Source organism: Pezoporus flaviventris, unplaced genomic scaffold (assembly GCF_033815535.1).
Source record: "Pezoporus flaviventris isolate CSIRO_AGI_PZ_B2104156 unplaced genomic scaffold, CSIRO_AGI_Pfla_v1 ptg000013l, whole genome shotgun sequence".
Lineage (NCBI taxonomy): Eukaryota > Metazoa > Chordata > Aves > Psittaciformes > Psittacidae > Pezoporus > Pezoporus flaviventris.
Window position 1 is genome coordinate 33,126,535 of NW_026892561.1, and position 22,460 is coordinate 33,148,994.

General features: G+C 39.6%; 1 protein-coding gene across 3 annotated transcripts in view; it reads left to right on the plus strand.

The window, feature by feature from the left end:
• The window catches only part of PPM1L (protein phosphatase, Mg2+/Mn2+ dependent 1L), a 112,822-nt gene that overhangs the window by 42,800 nt on the left and 47,562 nt on the right, over nucleotides 1-22,460 (plus strand). The window contains exon 1 of one of the 3 annotated variants that reach the window (XM_061452643.1): nucleotides 6,737-6,850. The exons of the other annotated variants lie outside the window; for them this stretch is intronic. The gene's annotated coding sequence lies outside the window, so the exon portion shown is untranslated. Of the gene's footprint in view, nucleotides 1-6,736; nucleotides 6,851-22,460 lie in introns of those variants that run through there. 3 annotated transcript variants of the gene reach the window in all.

Here is a 22,460-nt window from a genome sequence, read left to right on the forward strand (position 1 = left end):
GGCAGCCAACTGAGCAGAAGGAATTAGTTATGGTAGCTGGGTAACATCTCGAACTGTGGCATGCTATAATCTGTGGACACATATATGTGAACATGAAGGTCATTAACTAGGCAGTTTACAAGACTTCCAAATGTCCCATGGGCAGCTGTCTGTTTCAGAGCTGTGACCCTATTTCTTCCTCCAGAGGACACCCATCCTGGTCATAACCTGGTAGTTACCTGCCAAGGTAAAAATAAATGCTGCAGCAACATTGACTTTTCCTGCTGAAAATGGTAGAAGACATCTCCCAACACCTCCAAATCTCAGCAGGAAAACCTGCTGCAGTTCAACGTTCAGCTCTTTGAATTTACATTTCTTCTTTTTTGCTAATTCAATAAGCTTTTTATATGTTATATTATGCATTACCTCTTTGATATCATCTTTGATTGTGCACCTTGATGTTCTTTGCAATTAAATGTTTTTTTGGCATATATCAAGCATGGACTCAGCCCCCTTTTAGCAGCATCTTTCTGCTCAGCTCATGCTAAGCAATTTTAAATGCTGCATTTGGTGCTGCATGTTGTGATCTGTGCCATGGTGTGAGTATCGCTCCCAAGGCTCACTGCTTGCCTAACGTCCCAGTCACTCCTCCACAGCCCAACCACTCCTGGCACTCCCAAATTCCTTGGTGCTATTGTTCGCTTACAGTAATTTTTTATATTGTGTTAGGCTTTCATAGGTTTACTTTAGCCAGTAAATGGCTAATTATTTACTACAGAATTCTCTGCCACGAATAACTGGATACCCTGTAAATCTGACCTAGTGTTTCAGAACAAACTTCAACCTTTCTCTTTATACACTTTTATAACAGAACCACAGACAAGATAAATTCTTCTGATCTTGGATATGCAATGGGAAATATGATTATGGATTAAGAGTGTTTCATCTGTCTGTAATCCATCTCTGAATTTGTGTGTTTTTATTAGGTACTCAAAATTGATATTGAAGTGTTTGATTATAGGGCAAGAGAAAAGAAAATCAATGGCAGAATGTATTAAAGTTACTTCTCCTCTACCATCACCACCAGGAATTAATTATCAGAGCTATTCCTTCAAGGAGATAGGGGTCTTGTTTTAGAGCTGTTTCCCTGAAAAGCCCCAAATCCCAGGTGTCTTCTCCTTGGCATCATGTGCTTCCTCTCATTTCTGAAATTCATCTGAGCCATATCCCAATTAGTTTCATACGTTTGACTTTATTGTTCTGTGGCCTGAAACAGATCTATTTATTTTTGGGAGGTCATGCTTGCAACATCATAATGGAAGTTCAGCAATTTAAGTGCAACATCTTGTAGGAAGGAGGGCAATTTTAGGTTCATGGGCTTTTTTTCTATTGAGGAGTTTAAATTTTTTTAAAAGGGATAAAAGCTTCAGAAAATTGTTTGACAGGAACTGCTATGACTAACTTCCAGAAGCAGTTGAACTTACAGTCTTGGGCCCGCTTTAGTTACATTCAGGGAGATAAACACGCAGTTTTCTTTTACTTCATACAAGCAGTGTGATAAATATAGTCTGTTTTAATCTGCCTGTCTTAATGAACAGCATTTCAGTTTTTCATTTACAAATTGCTAGAGCATAGCGTGTTGAGTTGCTGGAATAATTGTGGTTTTCAGAAGAAAAGAATAAATGAAAAGAGAATGGCTTTTTAAGACTTATTATGTAACGACTAAGGGAAGTAACATTACTTTTATAGTCCTTTTTGGTGCATTTACTATAAATTGTTGTGAGTTGAATAATCTGACTGGTTAATGCTCACAGACAGCTTGAATGCTTGGTAGTACATTAGCCTGAAGAGATGTCACTGCTTGTGACTTGGATATAGCTTTCTGAAATACAAATGCTCACTGAGTTTGCGTTTTTGTTCACCATACCTGAGGACAGATTACCCGAGAACTTCTATGGTATAATTTTCAGCTGCTTCAGTATGATGTCAAGTGTCTGTCCCATTGCTTGCACCAGGTTGGATGCATTTGCCTTGAGCTTTGTTGCTTGGCGCTGTTTATAGAATGATATTCTTTGGGCTACAAAGTTCTGTTTTAAATGACACAGTCTAATGGTTCCCTGCTTCCTCTCCCTTCCTCCTTTTTCTCCCTCCACACCCCCCTCACATATGACTTCACATGTAAGGAAGCAATTAAGTCTTTAGGTAATTAGCTGTGAATTAAAGTATGACTCTTAAATTGCTTCTAAGTAACTGTGGGTTAAGTTAATCAAGATGAGAAATTCAGCAAGTAACAGCAGAGTTTCATTGTAAAAAGACTTGTTTACATAGTGGTCAGCCTATGTAAGATGAAATCAAGTCTTATTAGCGCTGGCATGTGTTTAAACCATCTCTCCAGCTTCATCAGCAGTAATTGCCAAGATCAATATTCAATTATTGCAAGTAAAACAAGTTCCTGATTAACTTGGTGAATCAAATAGGTGTCCAGGTTTATTTCTGTCCTGGTTAGATCAGTTTTTCAAGGACTTTTTGTCTTATCTTGTACTAAAACTATTTTGTGTTTGTATGTCTAGAAAATTATATGGTCTACATCTGGAATATGTATTTACCTAGCTCTTTTTTTATTAGTCTCTTAAAAAATTTGCCTATGCTGCTTTATGGGCAGATTGAAATACAAAAATGCTCTGGATGTCCTGTTTGAGACATCTAAACCACAAGTACACAGTGGACGCAGATTTTAAAGATTTGTTTATTTTATTTTTATTCCAAATGGAGTTGTGAATGCTTTGTATCTTCATGGTTTAAGCTGTACTGTCTCAGGCTGGTGATACACAAAACACAGATAACAAGAAATCATCAAAATCTGCTTCCATAAACTGAGGTTTGGGTCACACACCAGACATGTCACAGGGGACTGGTGAAGTCTGGAAGTGAAGGGAGAGTTGTGCCTTCTGGCTACAGGCATTAGGAAAGACTGGTTTGAGGGGCTGGGGATGCAGGTTGGCAGGCAGAGGAAGTCCCAGCTGTGGATGGGGAGCTGCAGGATGATTCTAATGGCCAGATATGGCAAGGGCTTTGGTGGCCAGCATTGGACCCTGGAGCCCAGGGCAGCGGGCCCTTTCATGAGGCCTGGCTCTGAGTGCCGCAGGGGTCTGCGTGACCCCTATGCAGTGAATGGTGGCTGGAGACTGGATTTGCTGGGGAGGAGGCTGATTGCTGGCAGGATGGAGGGGATGCAGGGACAGTGTGGGGTGACCCAGGCTGATGGAAGCAGCTGCTACTGCTTTCTGTTTCTCGAGAAGCTCCTCCTGCGTTACACTGGTCTCAGCTGGCCTTGGCAGCTCAATCCTCCCATCCCTTATGAGCAGACTGATGATACAAGATTATGCTGTTCTCCATTGACTTACAGTATAGTAATTGGCAGGTATAAAGATATCTGCGAGTTATGAATGGAAAACACCCCCATGGTATTCTCCATGAATATGGATGTGTAAAGTATTGTAGCAACGAAAGCAAATTATCCTGAAAAATGGAGCACTGGCAACAATGTTAATAAGGGGAAATTATACAGGCTTACTCTTTCTGAATAGAAGTGCCCTTAGCAATATCATTTGTCCAAATTGCAGACTATGCAGTCTAAAATTTAAAAGGCACTTCAGGATTCCTAAACTGAGGAATTATTCATAGTGCAATGTGCACGTGAACTATTTTTAGAATGTGCAGACTAGAGACTCTTCATTTTACATTTACTTGGGGATTTTAAAACAGGATTTTATAAAGCAGAGATAAGACTATTTTATACTGTGTAGCATGGAGTCTTTTCTCTCTTAAAATGCCTTGTCCACTCAGAGGCGGAGGAAGGTAGAAAATATCGTACCTTGCTGCTGATTTCACATCATATGGGTATTTTGTCCATTATGGCAGGACAGAGGTACTGCCTTAGTCTGCTTAATTTTCTGCTTATTATAGGAAAGAAAGGCATAACTTTAAAAACCTTAATGAAAGAATACAAGCTCCATGGTGATGTGAGGGAGTGAGTTTGTGATATCGCTGCAGTGAAGTGATTGCCAATAGATGTTCAAGTCAGATATACAGGTATCTGTACTGACATCATCCCATATTAAAAGCATAAGCATAATACTTGCAAATAGATACTTAACAGAGCTGTGCCTTGAACATACTACCTGTATTTCCCCCTTGAAATCACACGGGACACATGACCACTGTAAATGCTTTTGGGGGGCATCAGGAGTATCTTTTGCTCATAGAGTAAAGTTGCTGGTGGTGAACAGGCTGTGCTGCAGATGTCAGTGCCCAGAGTTTGAAAACTTGGAGATGCAGTCCCACCTTGGACAACCACCCCTCAGAGGGCACTTTTTTTTTTTTTTTTCCCCAGGAGAGAGGTTTCAGGCAAATTACAGTGTAGTTCCCTAGAATGCACTTGCCACAGAGCTGGTGTCCCCACACTTGGCAGCTTTGCACAAACATCAAACCCGTTTTCATATAAGCCTTTAAATGCCACTGAGGAGAAACCCAAGTAAAGCCCAGAAAATATTCAGAGGAAAAGATTTGGTGGAAAAAATACTTTAAAGTGTTTACTGAGTTTGAAGTAGCTGCAGAGAAATCACATGACTGTTTATTCCATACTTTGCTATTGACATTTATACTGGAGGATCTGAGAAGGCAGAAAGGGAAAGTGCTTTGGTACTGGTTCATTAGTCTGGAAGTGAGGCAGAAGAATACGTGGAATCGTTTGCTGACCATGCAAGATGTGTCTCTTTCAATAATAGAAATATATTTCTATTTTTGTGCTCTTGAGGGAAGCATTTGTGTTAATAGCTTTCACTGCAGCAAGAGCAGTAACATGGGTTCTGCTCAGCCTAGTGACTGTACATATCCAGGTCTTGGGAGGGCAGGAGCAGGGGAAGAAAATGGCTGGCATCCTTCCTTTCAGCACTAAATGCATGGCCACATTTGTGTCTGAGATCTAAGCTTGCTGTAGGGTTACAAATTCTACCTTGTACTGAGCTTGCAGAAGAATTTGGCTCTTGGAATAGCTTGTAGTTGATTGCTAGACTATCTGTTCTGGTCAAACATCACAGCTAAACTGTTTACTTGAAGACCGTTTTTGAGGATATGTATAGCTTAAACATTTCGCATATGCACTGATGAGAACTGACTGCTAGACTGAAGCAGAAATTCCTCTTCTCTTTGTTAGCTCCAACATCCTGACAACAATGTTGAATAGGGTTCTATCTTGAAACGGTGTGGATGCCCTGCTTTATGTTTGTTTTGGGGGGAAGAACTGTTTCTAGTTCCTGTGTTCAATGGAGGTTTGTCTTAAAGTTTCTTGCAGGTCATAAATATAAAATACACCTTGCATTCACAACTGAGTTGTAACTCTTTGGTGAAGACCAAAATATGGTACATTATTAAAGGTGCTTTCAGGAGGTGTACCCATAAAACAGAGTTATGACAAACTCCCATATCGTTCATGCATGTTTTGCAGGAATATATGCCTTGTCAAGTTGACTGTGATGGAAGAGATTTATTGTACTACACTGAATATACTAATATATAAGAAACTGTACAGCTGTGTTCCTAAGAGGGGTGGCTGGGAAACCACAGGCAGCAGAGCATTGCCAAATTTAAAATTCATAAGAGTGTCTTAAAATTTTCCGACTTCACTAAAATGATTATATCCTCTTTTTCTGGTTTTCTAATTATTATTTTAGTTTTCCTGTTCATTCTTGATGGATGACGGCTGAGAGACTACTATGCTATACATGTGTATATGCATAAAAGTTGAGGTTTGACCTTCCTTTGAACCAACCTGTCCTAGGCTTCTTTCCTTCTTACACCATTTCTTGGCTGCAGTGTCACAGCAAGGTAGGGTGGTGCATATTCCTCCTGTTTTCCCAGAAAGGGAAGGGATAGATCTGCTCTGAGCTGTTCTCTCTCCTGGTGCTCTCCTTTCCTCTTCTCTCTCATGCAAACCCTTCCTTGCACCCATTGCCTGCCTCAGCGTTTCTTCTGGCTCCTGAGAAAGGAAGGGAGCATCCCTTTATTACGTTTATGGCAGTTTGCAGTCTGAAATCCAGTGGAGCAGCTATGACAGTTTATATTCAGCAAAAATCTGCCCTTAGGTAAAATTAATAATATAATTTTATATTCATATTAGTCAGTCTGACAGCTTCCTCCTGGAAGGACATTTTCCCACTGGAATAGTAGCTGCTGATCAACATGCTTCAAATAGGTAGGAGTAAATTATTTAGTTTGTAAAATGTGGTTTAAAGTAGTGGCACTGTTTTTCTCTTGGCAAATCATTAGCTGTCTTCTGTCAGCAATTACCGTGGTAGTTGTCACTAAAAACACATCTTGCTTGTTTACACAGTAGTGATTAAGTGATACCAGTTTGAAACAGGTCTCTGCTGCTGAAATGCTTTTCATAATGGAAAACATAGAAGGATGAAGGAAGAAGCAGGGAGCCTTTTGTTCTGCAGAAACGCGCGTCTCCTGTTTTGGAGCAAGTGTCATTTCAGCAGTATGTCTCTGAAACTTGGAGTCTTCTTGGTACTGATTCTTGGTATTCAGACTATTCAAAGAGCCTTTTCTTTTTTTTTTTTTTTTTTTAAGCTGTTCAGCTTTTATACACACATATTTCATGCCTTACAGGTTCCTGTACTGCTTGTCCTAGTTGAAGAATAGCTGGATTGTGCTAAGGTACATAACATCACTCATTTTGCTTTGTATCATTTTTCCAGGTGGTATTTGTTTGTGAAGTGAAATGTTTGCTTTCCTTGTTAAATGGTGCTTCAAAGTGTTGCTTTGTCTCATCTAAGAGGATGTAGATGAAAGGAGCACACCATGGGGGGTGAGTTTTGTGATACCCTTCAATTTTGATGGGGGATTTTGGTTGTAAAAGCTGAGCAGGGGTGATAGAAAGCATGTCTCTGCACAGTTTACCTTTATCCGTTTGGGTAGTGTTGCATTTTGCCTAAGCAATTTGTAATGTTTTCTATCCTGAGGCTTGAGATGGTGGACCCATATCAATAATCAGTGTGAAGCTCTGGACCAAGATTATGATTTAATTTGTATGCCTGTCTTGAACAATGGGCTAATAAAGCCCAGTGCCAAACTTGCACTGATAAAGAATTTATTAAAACATATTAATGTGGATTTATTGTGGATATGATTTTGTATACACCAGTTTTGTCATTTGTTTATTGTGTGCCAACTTCAGCAACTGTACTGCTGCAAAAACAAAATAATGATCTTAAATAATGTTGCATGGTCTCTGTAAATGTTCTTGTGTAGGTTAAAGCCTATCAGTGTATAGTGTTTCAGACCCCATCAAAGGCATGTGCAGTGCCAACATAAATATTGATAGTACATATGTCATTGCAAAAAAATGGACAACCATGGCAAAGAAAATTGTCCTTTTCCAAGTGATCCAAGTGCCAAGTGATTCTGGCACCAGTTAAGGATGAATGTTGTTCTTGGGTAACAAATCATGTCTTCTCTGTGCCATTTCCAGACTTCAGATTTGCATTAGCCTACGGCGGTAACAGAACATCAAGTCTCAAGCATAGTAACCCTTATCCCCAACGTACCAAACAAATAATCTCCTTTTTTGCTACTACTGTTGTGACAAAAGCAACAAAACAAGTTGTTTGGGTTTCTCATCATAGAAAGAGCAGCATCTTCCTCTATCTCCTCCTCTAACTTTTCTGGAAATGGCTGGGCATCATTTATTTTTAAGCAGTTTTACTTTCCTCTGATGGGACTTTTCAGTTTAAAGAGGTGACAGCTTTTGAAAACTTTTGTTGCACTGTATGTAAAGCAAGAGCTTGTGTAGTACTCACCTTGCAATGTATACGCTGAATATATTATTTATATGTATGTTATAATTTATGTGTATTTAGATATTATAGCATACGGGTTTTATACTGTTGTGATGTTGTCTACAATATTCAAATTATTACCTCATATTGCCAGTCCTGTAAATGTAGTGTGAATGGTACAAGCAACTTATATGAAATTTTTGATAGAATTAATGTATGTCAGAGACTCTGAGAGCGTCATCACTTTTGTGCTAAGTGGTGGCACCTTACTATCAGATGCATCTTTACCACGTCACTTCTGAGCCTTGTTCCTGTGTCACCAGATGCCATTGTTGGTGCTTGTGTGTGGATAGATGTAGAAATCCCACGTTCAGGATGGGAGACACCTGAAGCAATGGCTTCACCTGTGCTTTAGCTTTGCTGCATGTGCATCATTTTAGTCTCTTTGGCATTTCTGGAGCAGCAACCAGTGCTTCCTGAATGCAGTAAGAAAGTCCGTGAGCTAGGGGGTTGTTCATTCTTGGAACTATAGCCCAGACTTCCCCTTTTTGCTTTGCTCCATCTTCAGAGTGATTTTATAGAGGGGAAAAAATTCATCTCTGTTTTTTAAGCATTGCATTGCAGAAGTAGCACTAGAGAAGTAGCAGGATGCAATAGTAGTTGTAAGCATGGCAAAAGACGCAGGTTGTTCTTGTCTTACTGAAATGCCTTAATGCTAGGCTTTCATTAATGCAGGAAATCCATGACTGCTGTTAATGCAGCAGCCTTATTGCATAAAAAGAAAAAAAAAACAAAAAAAAAACAACAACAAAACAATCATCTTTTCACTGTTCTGTATTTTGTATTAAATGGAGATATCAAGTTGGCATCTACAAAAACAGGAGAGGTTATACCTGAGTAATAACCCAGACACAGCAAACGCATAGTATAGTAGGATCATTTCAGTAGACTGGTTTTGGAGCCTGTATCAGTTCTACTCCAATGGCCTTAACAGGTATCATTTTGGAATTTCCCAGGTAATAGCACTGTAGAATTATAGTTTGCTTTCAGTATGTTCTGCTTGATGTACCCGTTTTTTTTTGTCCTTTAGCAAAACTTGCGTAATTTTGGGGATAGACTTTATCTTCCTGTCCATTGGCTGTCCTGTTTGCTTTTTCATGGGCTGGCAACCGGACAGCAGTGAACGTGGAAGATGTCTACTACCACCTTGCCCCACTGCCTTGATCTCAACTTAGGGAATAGTCCAGGCTTTCCCTCACAGACATTCCTTTCTAACTGTTCTCACAGTCTGGGGGGGGAAAAACATTCCACAATGGGCTTCAGAAGGCCAGTACACAATTTTACCCGTTACTCTGATGTGTAAATAGATTTTGTTATAGCTAATGAAGGGTGACAGCATGACGGGGAGGCAAGTGGAGTTTCTTAAGCATGAAGGATTTCTGAAATGGAAACAAATCTTGCAGATTCTTTAAAATAATTATGTTAGCAGCAGCTGAAATAATAGTTATGTGGTAGGTTCTTAGCTCTGCATGGGCACCACTTCACAGGAATATCCACAGCCTTTGCTGTCTGTTAATAGTTTATTCCCATTTAGAAATATTGCTTATATATTCAAAATACTAAATTCTTTATTTATATGTGTGTTTTTGCATTCGCATCTGAAGCAAAAATTACATCTGAAATTCAGATCTTAATTCTATTAAAGTGTCCTTCAGTTCTGCACTAAGGTTTTCATTATGATTCTGAAGTTTATTTATTAAATGTTTATGCCATTGTAAATTTAGGGAGAAAAACCTGACATGCGAGGCACATGTCAGCAGCAATTTGGCCACTTTAATTTTTGTCAAGAATAAACCTCTCCCTGAGGCTTTTATTATGCTCAATAAACTCTGCAACTGCAAAGAGGTGTATGCATTCACAAATATGGCAAGTGTAGGAGAATGCCATTTAATCTACTCCTTTGCTTTAAATGTTTTAAGAATGTTTATATGCACTCAGACAGCATTAAAAGAACATTCTAAAGGCTGTAATCCCCTAAATTCAAAATGCTGGAGTTCAGATTCTGATCCCCGTAGTATGTACCACGCTCCCCCCATACACTCAGGTTCTGTGCTATTCATGCTATTAGCTGTAGGTTTAATTTCTGTCTTCTTTTCTTTTTTTTTCTTTCTTGATGGCAGTTTAAGGTATAATGTGATGTTAATGTTACATTAATTGCAGAAAAAAAGTAATTTATTTGGTTAAATTAAAATCATAGAATCTTAGAATGGTTTGGTTTGGAAGGGTCCTTGAAGAACACCTAGTTCCAACCCTTTAGCCACAGGCTTCCATGAGAACATCTGCCACAAGATCAGGTTGCTCAAAACCCTGTCCTACCTGACCTTGAATGCTGCCAGGGATGGGGCAGCCACAGCTTCTCTGGGCAACCTGTGCCAGTACCTCAGCACCCTCCCAAGAAAGAATTCCTTCCTAATATCTCATGCAAATCTACCCTCTTTCAGCTTAAAGCCATTCCCATTTGGCCTATCCCTACATGCGCTGTACTGGAAGGCTGCTGTAAGGTCTCCCTGAAGCCTTTTCTTCTCCAGGCTGAAGAAGCCCAGCTCTCAGCCTGTCTCCATAGGAGAGGTGCTCCAGGCCTCTGAGCATCTTTGTGGCCTCCTCTGGACTTACTCCAACAGATCCTACTTATGTTGGCCCCAGAACTAGATGTAGTACTGCATGGTTGTGATTTCATGTCCAGCTCTATACTCCTCAAGGAGACTTTTAAAGTTGCTTATACATTGAAGGAGGGACGATGTCTGAAGACCATGATGGGACAGTGCTGTGCCTTTCCCCTTCTCCCCCCAAAAGGAGATCTCCAAGTAGAGATGCTCTCTCCTTGCAAGTTACAGTTCATTTCCCTGTTTTTCCTGAATGTCAGCTTTTAGGTATGCTGTTAAAGTAAACAGTAACACTAACTTTTGCCTATAGGAAGTAATACATTATACCAAGCAATTTGTATTTAATTTCTGTAATTCTAGTGATTTAGTTTCTGTTCCCTGTGATAAGTAAAACTAATTCTGTTTTAGATGTAAACAATAGTTACACCACTGTTGTTTCCCTTCTGTAATAACCCATATTTAATGAAGTGGAGAATAGGTAATAAATACCAACTGTTAGCAGACTTGCCTGCTGGAAGCAGAAGCAGGTATAATTGCTTTTTAGTACATTAGTGCCATCATTCCTGTGATTAGCCGGGAGCTGGTCTGAGAAGTTTATAACATGACCAGAATCAGTACCTGCATCGTCATCACCAAGCATGCATCTGCCCTGTTGTGAGGCACCTCCCTGGGTCCAAACTTGACTTCGCCTCTTTCTCAGGATTTTTATCTTCTAACTCGAAACCTGGTATCCAAGAACCCAGAATGAAACAGCTGTGCAAGTCTGGTCTTATGATAAATTCAAAATCCTTTTTCTGCAGTCCGTTCATTAAATTTTAACTTGTGCAGCCTTTTTCTACAAGGGATTTGAGCAGGATTTTCCCTTTGCCAAGATCAATTTCTGTGTAGATGTTGTGGGTTGTGATATATTTAAGAATGGTGTTCCATGGATTCTAAAACTGGCGAATACCATTATATTTATTGGATTAACCTCTGAACTTTCTAGTCTTAAAAATACCTCAGAACATCAAGATATGAAGCAGACAGGGTTTTGGTTTTTTTTTATAGCCGCAGTTTGGGTATAATTTACTTCATTTGTCATCTTCTGTAATTGTTTTTCCAACAGTACATCTACTGCAGAGACAATATGTGAATTTCAGTAAGCTGTGAAAAGCTGCTCATGAGGGGAATAACAATTTAGATATGCGGAGGTAGTTACTTGCATTCATTTTTTGTTAAATAGAATTTTCTTTATCCTTCTTATTTTCATCCTTTATTATTAATAATGTTGGTTTTTTTCCCAAAACACTGATGTGGTGTATGCAACTTCTGCAGACAGCTATTACTTGGAGGGCAATTTCTTTCAATTAGCCTGAATTAGCTAAATTGGTTTTAAAATAACAAGGAGGTATTTTAATCTGCTAACCTGAGCTGAAAGCCAGCTTGCCCCTCATCATGTGCATTATAGCTGAAATTAAAAACAAACCCTTTTTTCCAGTGCAGGGAACTGTAAGAAAATTAAGAGCCTGTTTGGTAATAAAGTGCCAGTAGGACTTGCGCATTGAGCCATACTGGTAGTTTTATGATGTGTTATTTGATAATTTCCTACACAGCTTGTGTTACAGCACAGGTTACAGTTTTATACGTTTGAACTCCCCGAGCCTTTTTTTCTGTAAGGCTTGAGAAGCAGTCTGTGTATGGGACTTTTTTGTAGCTGCTTTGAATTTTCTTTCTTCTATCATTTTGTTTGCGGACTTGATGGCTTTTACACAGCAATAAAGTCAGTAAGTACAGTGTTTACATCAGGTATCTTGCTCCAGCGTGAGCCTTCTACAAAATGCAGAATCCTAGAACAGTTTGGGTTGGAAGGGACCCTCAAGACCATCTAGTTTCAAACCCCTGCTACAGGTAGGGAGCTCACCTTCCACAAAAGCAGGTTGCTCAAAGCAGGTTCGCCCCATCCAACCTGGTCTTGAGCACTGCCAGGGATGGAGCAGCCACAGTTTCTCTGGGCAACCTGTGCCAGTACTTCACCACCCTCACAGTAAAGAGCTCCCTCATATCTCATCTAAATCCATCCTCTTTCAGTTTAAAGCCATTCATTCTTGTCCTGTCCCTACATGCCCTATTCAAAAGTCCCTCTCCAGTTTTCTTGTCTGCCCTTTTAGGTACTGGGAGGATACTCTCAGATTTCCCCAGAGCCTCCTCTTCTCCAGGCTGAACAACCCCAGCTCACTTAGCCTGTCTCCATAGCAGAGATTCTCCAGCCCTATGAGTATCTCCATAGCCCTCTGTCCTATGAGGGGTCACAAGTCCCCTTGTTTGAAGGAGGAGGACAGCTCTGTATCTGCCTTCAGAGTTGCAGCTGATGCCCCTTGTCCTCCACTCATTCTCCAGGCCTGCAGATCCCCAGCAGCTGCTGCAGCAGCCCAAGGTTTTGTGCAAGCCAGTAACACATTTTCTCTCTTGTTTCAACCTCCTTTTTATCCTGCTGGTTTTGAATGCCCTGCTGTGTGGAGTTCTGTCTGGAGAACTGCACTCAGTGCTCTCGTGCCAGTGTCTCATCCAGCTGTTCCTTAAGATCTCCTAGCCCTGCTGCTGAGCTGGATTGTTCTTACATCTTTTCCTTTAATTTTTCTTTGTTGATTGTTCAAGTGCAGTGAGTTAACTGGCTGTGTCTTTATCTGTTTTTCTATATAGTGACCTTCATAACTGCACCAGATGACTTTTTCTTCACTTATTCGTAAATCGTTTCCTGTTCTTTTATCCCATTTTTTTCTCTTCTGCTTTTTTTTTCCCTAGTGTAGTGCTTTATTTTACAGCTGTCAGCAGTTATCTGAAGCATAACAATGTCACTACTCCTGAAATCTTTCCAGTTAGAGAGAGAACTATTTCTTAACACCATCTCTTTATACATACATATCTCTATATATAGACACATCTCCCTCAGTTAAGATCTCCAGTCTCTGGTTCTTTACTTAGGAGAAAATGCAACAATTTTTTGTATTGGCATGGGCCTACTGAACATTTGTTTTATATTTGGACTTTGCTGTTCTTGCCCTTCATGAAGGAGAGACAGTGGTTGGTAAAGACCAGCTTTGTGAATGTGCCATACTAGCAGAAAAGAGTGTATCCATATGTATATTCTGTGCAGGCGTAAGCTGTATTTCTGCTCCCTTTCAGGCAAACTCACTTTTCTGTGTTTCTTTCTTCACATTCCCTTCTAATTTTTTGATGATGCACTGAAAGGAAAATAAAGATAACTTGGATATGCTGTTACTTAAGTTGTTTTATATTGCTTTCATCTCATGCTATATATTGGACACTGTGTAACATACAATGCAGTTAAGAAATAATACAGTTTATTAAAACACAACAAAGCTCCGTATTCTGTGTGCACTCCATAAATTAGTGCCTTGAAAAAGTACCAAAGAGCAATGAAGTGTTTCAGTCCAGCTAACACTCACTTGGAGGTTTTCTTGGACACAACTAAAACTAGCAATGGTGATAAAATGGTTTGTTTTAAATTTGCTGGTGGCTAGATACAGATATATGAGAACTAAAAGCTGGCAAGTCCCTTCCTAGTAAATATTATTAAGAAGAACTGTTCATTATGAGGTACTTAGATTCAGTGGCAAGGGAAAACAAAGCTGGAAGGAAGAATACTTCTTCATGCTCACAGAGGTATTGTAGTGGGATTTAATAACACGGAACTTTCAGCAGTTCCAGGGTAAGAAGAGGCAATGAAGACCTTATTAGCGCAGAATGAAATTAACACAGATCAATATTTGCCACTGCTGTCTTAGAGGAAGAAAATAGAAACACTTTCAAAATTGTTCCAGAGAGAAATAAATGAGGTGGGAGGTTTAGAACCTGCAACCAAACAAACTTCCTTCATTACCCTGGTTGGCAGCCTGAACTGCTCTTCATCAAGAAGTATCTTAAATTATCAGGAAAGGCCAGGCTGAGTAGGAGAAGGGCAAGAAGGAGGGAGGGAAGGAGATGAAGTTTGTGAAACTAATTAATGTGTAGCATGTGAAGTTACTTTCCTTCAGTTATGCAGATTTAGAACTCACTATTTACACATATTTTTTTCTGCATTTTTTGGCAGTCGGTTCATAACTATATTGAGATATTTAAGATGAGGGGCATAAGGCTGTGCTGTCTCTCCTAGATGGCAGTGTGACTGACACTGCCAGTGGAGTAGTGGCCTAGAAGACGGAAATGGGTACGCCACTCCTCTGGTGGTGTGTTGCCTCAGGACTGGCCTGTTACCAGGTCATGCCTGTGACTGAAGATCTGATGCCAGCCCTTCATTTTTCCATAGTTAGCTTTCAGTCAAATCAGTAAGCTGATCCACAGGTCCTTGACTGCTTTTTTGCTGGATGTAATGTAAATGACATGGGAACATGAGCTTGGCGGTGAGAAAGAGCAGGACTGTCCCTTTGGATGATAACTTGCTGTTAAATCAAGCTTGTCTTGCATCTCTGTGGAAAAAAAGCACAATGAAGAAGTGGTTTTGCTGCCACAGCAAAACATGGCCATGTTTTTCTTGTGTGGAGGTGGTGTTTTAGCAGTTGCAAGTGCAGTGGTAATCACACTCCTGTCTTCTCATGTCCCTGTTTTTCCCAACCCACCTGCATTTGAAGAGGTTCTTGGGTTTGCAATCATCTGTAGCTTTTTCTTTTCCAGTCTTATGTCAACATTGCTTTTTTTAGTGTATGCAGCACTTGCTTCCCAAGGTCCCGGATGGGTCTCTGTGTGCTTGCAGGCTGTTGATGTCAGTGCAACTGTTAAAACATAGAAGAGTATGGATTTCAGGCCAGGAATGTTTTTTCTCCCAGTCACGGACTGAATCCTATTCCAACTTTTATTCTAACAGCTACCATGAAAAGCATGTGTTTTGAGCATCAGACATGGCTGCTTGTTCCAGGGTACAAAAATTCCATTTTCAAATAGGAAATGTACAAACATCCTGTCCACTTCTGTGATGAACACTTTCAAAAAATTTCTCTTAAGATAATACTAAAAGGGATACATCAAAGAGGAATCTTGGAAAAAATTTTGCCCCCCATCTTCAATAAACCTGCAAACAAAGCCCTGGATAGGATGTTGGTTTTAGTAATATTTTGCATTGCTTCCTTGTTGATGGAGGATCTGAGGTAGGGAGGATTTATCTGTTTATAAGACTTTTTATGTTCCAGCAGTTTAAATATAGTCAGTTTCATTCTGATTTATGAATGATAATTAAGATAGACTGACAGCAGCTTTCTGTTCCTTCAGGTCTACATCTACCTGCTGCAGCCTTCATAGATGCAGTTGTGAAAGTACTAATTAAATTACACTGCTCGTGATTATTGCTATATCCTCTGGAATGTGATACCTCCAGGAATGGGTTGCTCCAAACCCTTTGTTTTACCCTCAGAATTGGGGTTTTATTGTTTATAGTGTTATGTGCAGGACAGTGAGATTGTTTCCTCCATTTATTGAGGCTTAGGCATACATCAAAGACTTTGTTCAGACCACTGCTCTGTAGCTAGAAGTAACCAATATTCCTTCCATTACGAGAGTTTTTAATTATGGCCATTATGTTTTTTTACCAGGAAGCTTTTGTGCAAACAGGTGCTATGATTGAAGTACATGTTCTTGGTTTTGTCTTTCTGTGACCTGACTGAGCTCTTAAATTTCTCAGAATGAGGCAAGCCAGCAACAAAGCTCAAAGCAGGGTTTTAGGCTGCAACATATAATGATGCCACATCGCCTTCAGGCAGGCCAAAATACTCTATTTTTAAATCCAAGATAATTCTCTGAAGTATTTATCCCAGTCAGGAAAGGCAGTGGGATCAGCGCAAAGTGTGTTTTATTTATGCTAGAGGTACAAAGTTGAGGTTTTCATTCAGAGATAACAGCTACTGTGACTTTTGCAGAGATTTAGGCCAGAAAGTGGGAATTCTTTGATTTTTTTTTTTATTTTTTTTTTTTATCTTTTTTTCCCCCAGTTATGAATTCCTCTGAAAAATCAGTTTAGTTTCTTTGTTGGGTTGTTTGTTTACTGCAGAGGAACAAGTCAGTGCTGCAAAGCAGCTACTGTCTAAGGATATGAAATTATTTCTGCATAGTAATACGGAATATGATTGTACAGGTTTCTAGCTTGTTCACATTTGTTTAGTTTCCACTGGTGGGCTCTCCAGCAAAGCTGGTGGTCTTGTTTCACTAGGAGAAGCCTCTCTTGTTCCCTCTCTGTTTCGCATGATGCAGAATCTTCAGATGCAGAGCCTGCAGGGTTTGCCTATGCTGGGTTCCCCCTGTGTAACCTGTCATTGCTAGAGTTGATGAAGACATTTCAAAAAATATAGGAAGGTTCAATAGATTTATGGAAATAATTAAGGGAAAGCTTTTGCTTCTCTTTATGGTTATAACATTTAGTATTTTATTAAAAATTCAAAATGCCAAATCTGACATGTTTTTATTCTAGACACCTTTAATGAAAAGGAAAACAGTCACAGTACTGCTGGAGAGCCAAATGTTAAAGATGTAATTTGCCCTGAATTCCCCTTCATGTTTATACCTCAGGTCATTTTCTAGATGAATATTTAAAGTTGCATGGAAATTATTTGGCCTCTTTCAGAGTTGAAGTAGGTGTTAGTCCTTTTAGAAAGAAACAATCTGCATGTTATTTTGGCAATATTTGGTAAGAGAATAACAGAGCACAGATTTTTCTTGTAATTGATATCATTACAAAAAGTACATGGATGCTAAATCACTAAGAGACATTATTTGAATGAATTTCCAACTTGGTTTTTAAGCAAAAGTCTGATTATTTCTTGGACACCCAACTATAAAAACATTTTAACAGTTTTTTTTGCTTGACCCTGTAGTTACATATTTTATTTTACACAATGCCCATGATTGTAGCACTGAGAAAGGTGCTACCAGCGAAAAGCCAGAAAATACCTAGCAGGTCCATGGGCCCTCCTTGTGGACATGCCACTCTGAATTGATTCTCGGGTCCCATTTGTGTCCTGCTTTCTTTTGGGCTCTTTTTGGCAGGGTGCAGGAAAGGAAAGGTTGATGAGTGCAATTTCAGCATGGGTCACAGTGCCCAGGAGAGGGCAGGGAATGTATCTGTGTTGCTTCACTCTCTGTAGTATCGTATGGGCTGTTAACGAGACTGAGCTGGATAAACAACTCTGGTAGGAAAGTTACTGGAGTTTCCATCTATGTTAAAAGCTGTCACCTATGCCCTCTAATGTGCAGAGGTGTTCTGGGAGCCTGGACTTGTTTTCAGTATGTGTGAGACTTGATTTCAACTGGTGGTAGCTTATTGTCACTTGTAGGTGACAATCCTGAGTTCACAGAACAGTTCTGGCAGGAAGGTGCCATCAGCAATGACAGAGGAAAACCTTTCTAAACCACCTCACCGCACCAGCTGGCCTCTTGAGTCTGCTCTGCTCTCAGACTAAGAAGACACTCTCGGACAGCCCAGGGAGACATGGTATTACATCTACATGTTAGAGCTCAGGCCAGCATAGCATACATACCTTTGTTAGCAGAGGTGGGAGTGTCCTGTTAACAACAGTGGAGCACCTGTTAGGTGAGAGGATGCAAGGTCTCTCCTTGTTGAAGGCATCTGTCAAGCATGTACCAGCCTGTCCTTTCTAGTTATCCCTTACGGCCTTCCTAATCTGGAGAGGTCCATGTTCAGCTCAACCATGGTCCCTATAACAGTAAAGTCAGTTTAGCTATGAGCCGTGATGCCTTTTCTTTTGTCCTTGTGGAACTGAAGTTTTTTAGGGGACTGGCTGAAGTGTTCCGGCTCATAAACCTGTTTTTTCAGTTGAGTCAGAACCTGGAGTTCAGTCATAGGACTGTTTCTGAGTCCTGCCCTTATCCCGTACCAGTAACAGCCTTTTCTATAAGTCACATTTTGCTGATGTGTAGAAAGTGCCATCTGAAATAATTTTAAGAAGTTTTAATACCATCTCAGTCAGATTACCTAAATGTGATACTTGAAGAATGCACATAGTTTGGTTTTCATATACAGCTGTGATTTACTGTTCTTTTTATTCTGTGTGTGCTTAGTATAATAACTGGCATATCATATAGGCCTTGCCAAGGAAAATTTATAAACTAGATTTTAATATTAAAAATGTCTCATTATACAAAAAGCATACAGTGGGAAAACAAGGTTGAGCAACACAGTCTTTAGGCTGTGTTAAAAAGTTGAACCCATAAATTCTAATTTGTCAAATAATTTAAGGAGTTTAAGAATAAAACCAGATGCTTTAAGAAAGGATGCCAAATAACTGAGAGTAGGAGGAGGAATAGAAGTGGGAAAGCTGTACAAAGAGGCCAAGGGCAAAAGGATGGCAACAAGAAGTAAAAATAGCAGGATAAAGATCATACTGCTACCAAAAAGTAGCCTGTAATTCCTCGTGTGTATGTGAAACTTGAATAGTGACCAAACTAAACTTCATGGAAGGGAAATATGAGATATTTATGTAGAAACTCTCCAGAACACCTGTGTATGGATATAGGTAATGAAGTGAAATAACTATTTATCCAGTGGAATGAAATCAAGCCAGATTCAATTTTGTTTCTTTATTCCTTTAATTGCTGGGAATAAAGATTTCACTTTTGGGTAATTTAATCTGCAGTTCTTTAAAAATATAATTTCTCATGATTGTATATAAGGAAAACATTAATTACATAATTTTGTGTTCTAATTAATTTACCCCCTTCGATTTTTGCCTTATTTCTAAGCAGTAGTTTATTGCAAAACTTTGGAAAATGTTAAAACAGAATATATTTTAAGCATCAAGAAATGTCAAGCATTTTATCTTGATTTCCTACAGTTGTTGCTCTTGCAAATTCAATTTACCAGTTCACTAAAATGCTGGTTTTGAAGCTATTGCTTCTAAATGTAAGGGAAAGGGAGTTTATGGACTCAGAAATTGAGATGAGAAGTTCAGAAGTAGCCCTGATTAAATTTTTGCGGGCTTCTTACCTACATGTTTTGTTCTGACATTTTGTGGAGCCTTTTATGTAGGAAACAAAATGTTTCTTTAAAGCAGCATTTTTGCCTACAAAACATATGCATTCAGTTTAGCTCATCAGATTAATTTGCTGTCAGATTCTTGCACTTTCATTCTAGGATATTTTTAGGTTTATATATATGTATCTGTGGGGCTCTTTAAGTTAAAGCTCATTCTCAGTATTTATTTTGAAGGGGATTTTTTTTTTCCTTTCTATAATGGGATGAATTAAAAATAGGCAAAATTAAGTCAAAAGGCCGAGCAAAGCAAACTAGTCTGATTTTGAGCTACTGAGCTGGCATACACACCAAGAGAGGGATTGGCACTGGGCTTTTTATGTTGCTGTCAAAGCTACCTTTAAGTGCAGATTTCTTTTCAAGTGAAGTACAACTTAGTGCTCTTATCAGTACTCATCCCGACCAAATAAGCTTTTCTCAGAAAACGGGGAATTGATAGACTGTAAGTTTAGTGACTTAAAACCTGTCAGGGCACTGAATAATACCAGGACCTGGGGATTTGCCTGTAGAAAGCCTCTCAGAAGTTGGTCGTGCTCTTAGCAGCAGCATTAACTTCTAGTCTATGGTTTTCTTTGGGGAAATGGAGTGACATTTTGTATATAACTGTAGTCTGGGGCATTAGTCTTGGAATACCTATCTCACAGAGAGGTATTGTAATGAATGAGTGTTGAGAAGTCAAGTGTGTCCATGTTTCGACAGTTAATGATGTTCTCTGATTTACAAAGTGCCTCAAGCATCTCTAACTTCTTTTAACTTTCTCATCAATGCTGTCATTAAAAGGTGTCTTTTAAAATTTATCTTTTCTGTAACAAGCTTTTTGGTTGTTGGGCTTCCTTTCTGTCTACCCTTTTCCTCCCTGTATATGCATTCTCGTGAAACAATCTCATTATTCTTTGGCTGCAACAATATACCAGTATGTTGGTTCCAAAATTGGTTTCTCAGTCTTCTACGTGCTATGTGTCTGCCAGGGTTTTTTTCTATCCCCAATATTTCCTGTTGGTATTTTATTTGTCTCTATTTAGATTAAGTTTCTGTCACACCCACAACATTCCCAAATCCTGTTTTATCCTTTTTCTTTGCTCAGTGTTGGCACTATTTCTTTCAACCATACTCACGATACTGGGATTTTTTCAGATGTTGTTTGCTCAGTCTCTGTTTGTGTCACAACTTCAGTCGCCAAGAAACAGCCCACTTTTTAGTACAGGAACCCTTGACTCCAGCAGTTTCCTGCTTTAAATTATTTTCTCACATTTTTGTCCTGATCTGTCAAGACACCTCAGGAAGCATATTTTTCCATTCTGCTCTTCTCTTTTGGTTTCACCACAGTTCATCCCTTTAGTATGTTCTTCTGCTCAAAATAGAGAGTTTACAGTGGCTTTGGCAGAGAAGCACTATTGTAGTGGCATTTTGAAAAGCTGGAATTAAAGCTAGATGTGAGCGTGAGGGGTGGTCAATAGTTGAGGTAATGCAATGCTATTGAAGGAACGTGTTGCTTGGAGCGTTTAAAGGCAACTGCATCTTCAGATGATGTGCAGGAAGAATAGGGAAGGTTTAGACATGGTTTATTTAATTAAGTATAGTAAACAGAGCCAAGTTGGAGATAACACCTTGGATATGTTTTTCTAAGAATAATACTGGGTTTCTCCTGGTCTCTTGGATAAGAAGATGAGGGAAGGACTTGCAGGAGAAGATTAAGAGCTATGCTTCCACTGTGTTATCTTGCACCACTGCGTGAATATCCCCAAGTAAATGTTAAAGCTGTGTGGCTTGGATTTTAGTTCAGAAAGCTCTGGAGAGCCAAGGTAGATTGGCAAGTCATCAGCTTAAAGATTACAGCTGATTTGTTTTTTTATGAGCGGAACTCAGCCATGATCCTTGCTTGGACAGCCATTATGAAACTCTCATGGAAAATAAGAGGTGGGATGGGAATAATTCTGTGAAAAAATCCAGATGGAATTAAAAAAAAATAATAATAGTGGCATTCCAACAAGCAAAATTTCAAGAAAGCAATACTGCCAGTGTGGTGTGAAGTTTCTGACAGAGATGTCAATGGAGGTGTCTAGAAATGTGTAGGCAGACACGTGGGTAGGTAAGCCCATGCAACTTTATCTGAGAGTCATCCTGTTATGCTGCTGATCTGCCCCTTTTGTTCTGGGCCCTGTTTTCTTTGATGGCACCTGCATGTTTTGAAATTTTCCCTCACAGTACATTGTCTCAGTCACACCTCTCAGCAAACCTGCTTCTGCTGTGCAATCTGCACAGAGTTTCTCTACCTCAAACTTCTGGACACGGTGCAAGCTGGGATGGAGTATCTAAGTGCAAGGAATGTGTTGGTTTAATACAAGCATTCTGCAAGGGGAAAAAAAGCTGTTTCTTTTACAAGGACTTTGAAGTAACTGCAGCAACTGCAGGAGAGGTGGGATTTGTAAAGCCTTGGTGCAGCAGACAATATTCAATGCATGTTCAGAGCACAGTGCTGTCTGTGCCTCTGGTAGCAGTCTAGACTCTTATCAGTGGAGCCCATTCATGGTACACAGGTCCAGCTCAGTGTTCTTTAAGCCGTTACATCTTCATCAGTTGTTACGCATGGAAAAAAACAGTGAGGGAGAGAATAGTGCTTGTGCAGGTGTAGCACGGGTAATGAAGAGAGGGAGAGGGAAAACCCAGAGTTCTTTCATCCTCAGGAGAAAATACTGAAGTGAGGGCACAGCACCAGGCCAAAAGACAGGGCATAGCATCTTCCCAGATACCAAGTGCCTTGAGAATTTGGAGGAAAAAATTGATGAATACATAAAATAATAATTGAAAACCTGAGTGACAGCAAAAGCAAGATTTGTTACCAGCCCTTTCTGCTGAGAAGATAATCTTGATCTCAACAGCTTCCAGCTATATACCTCAGAAGCTGTCTGCTAACTGAATCAGAAAAATGCAAGTAATTTATTCGCA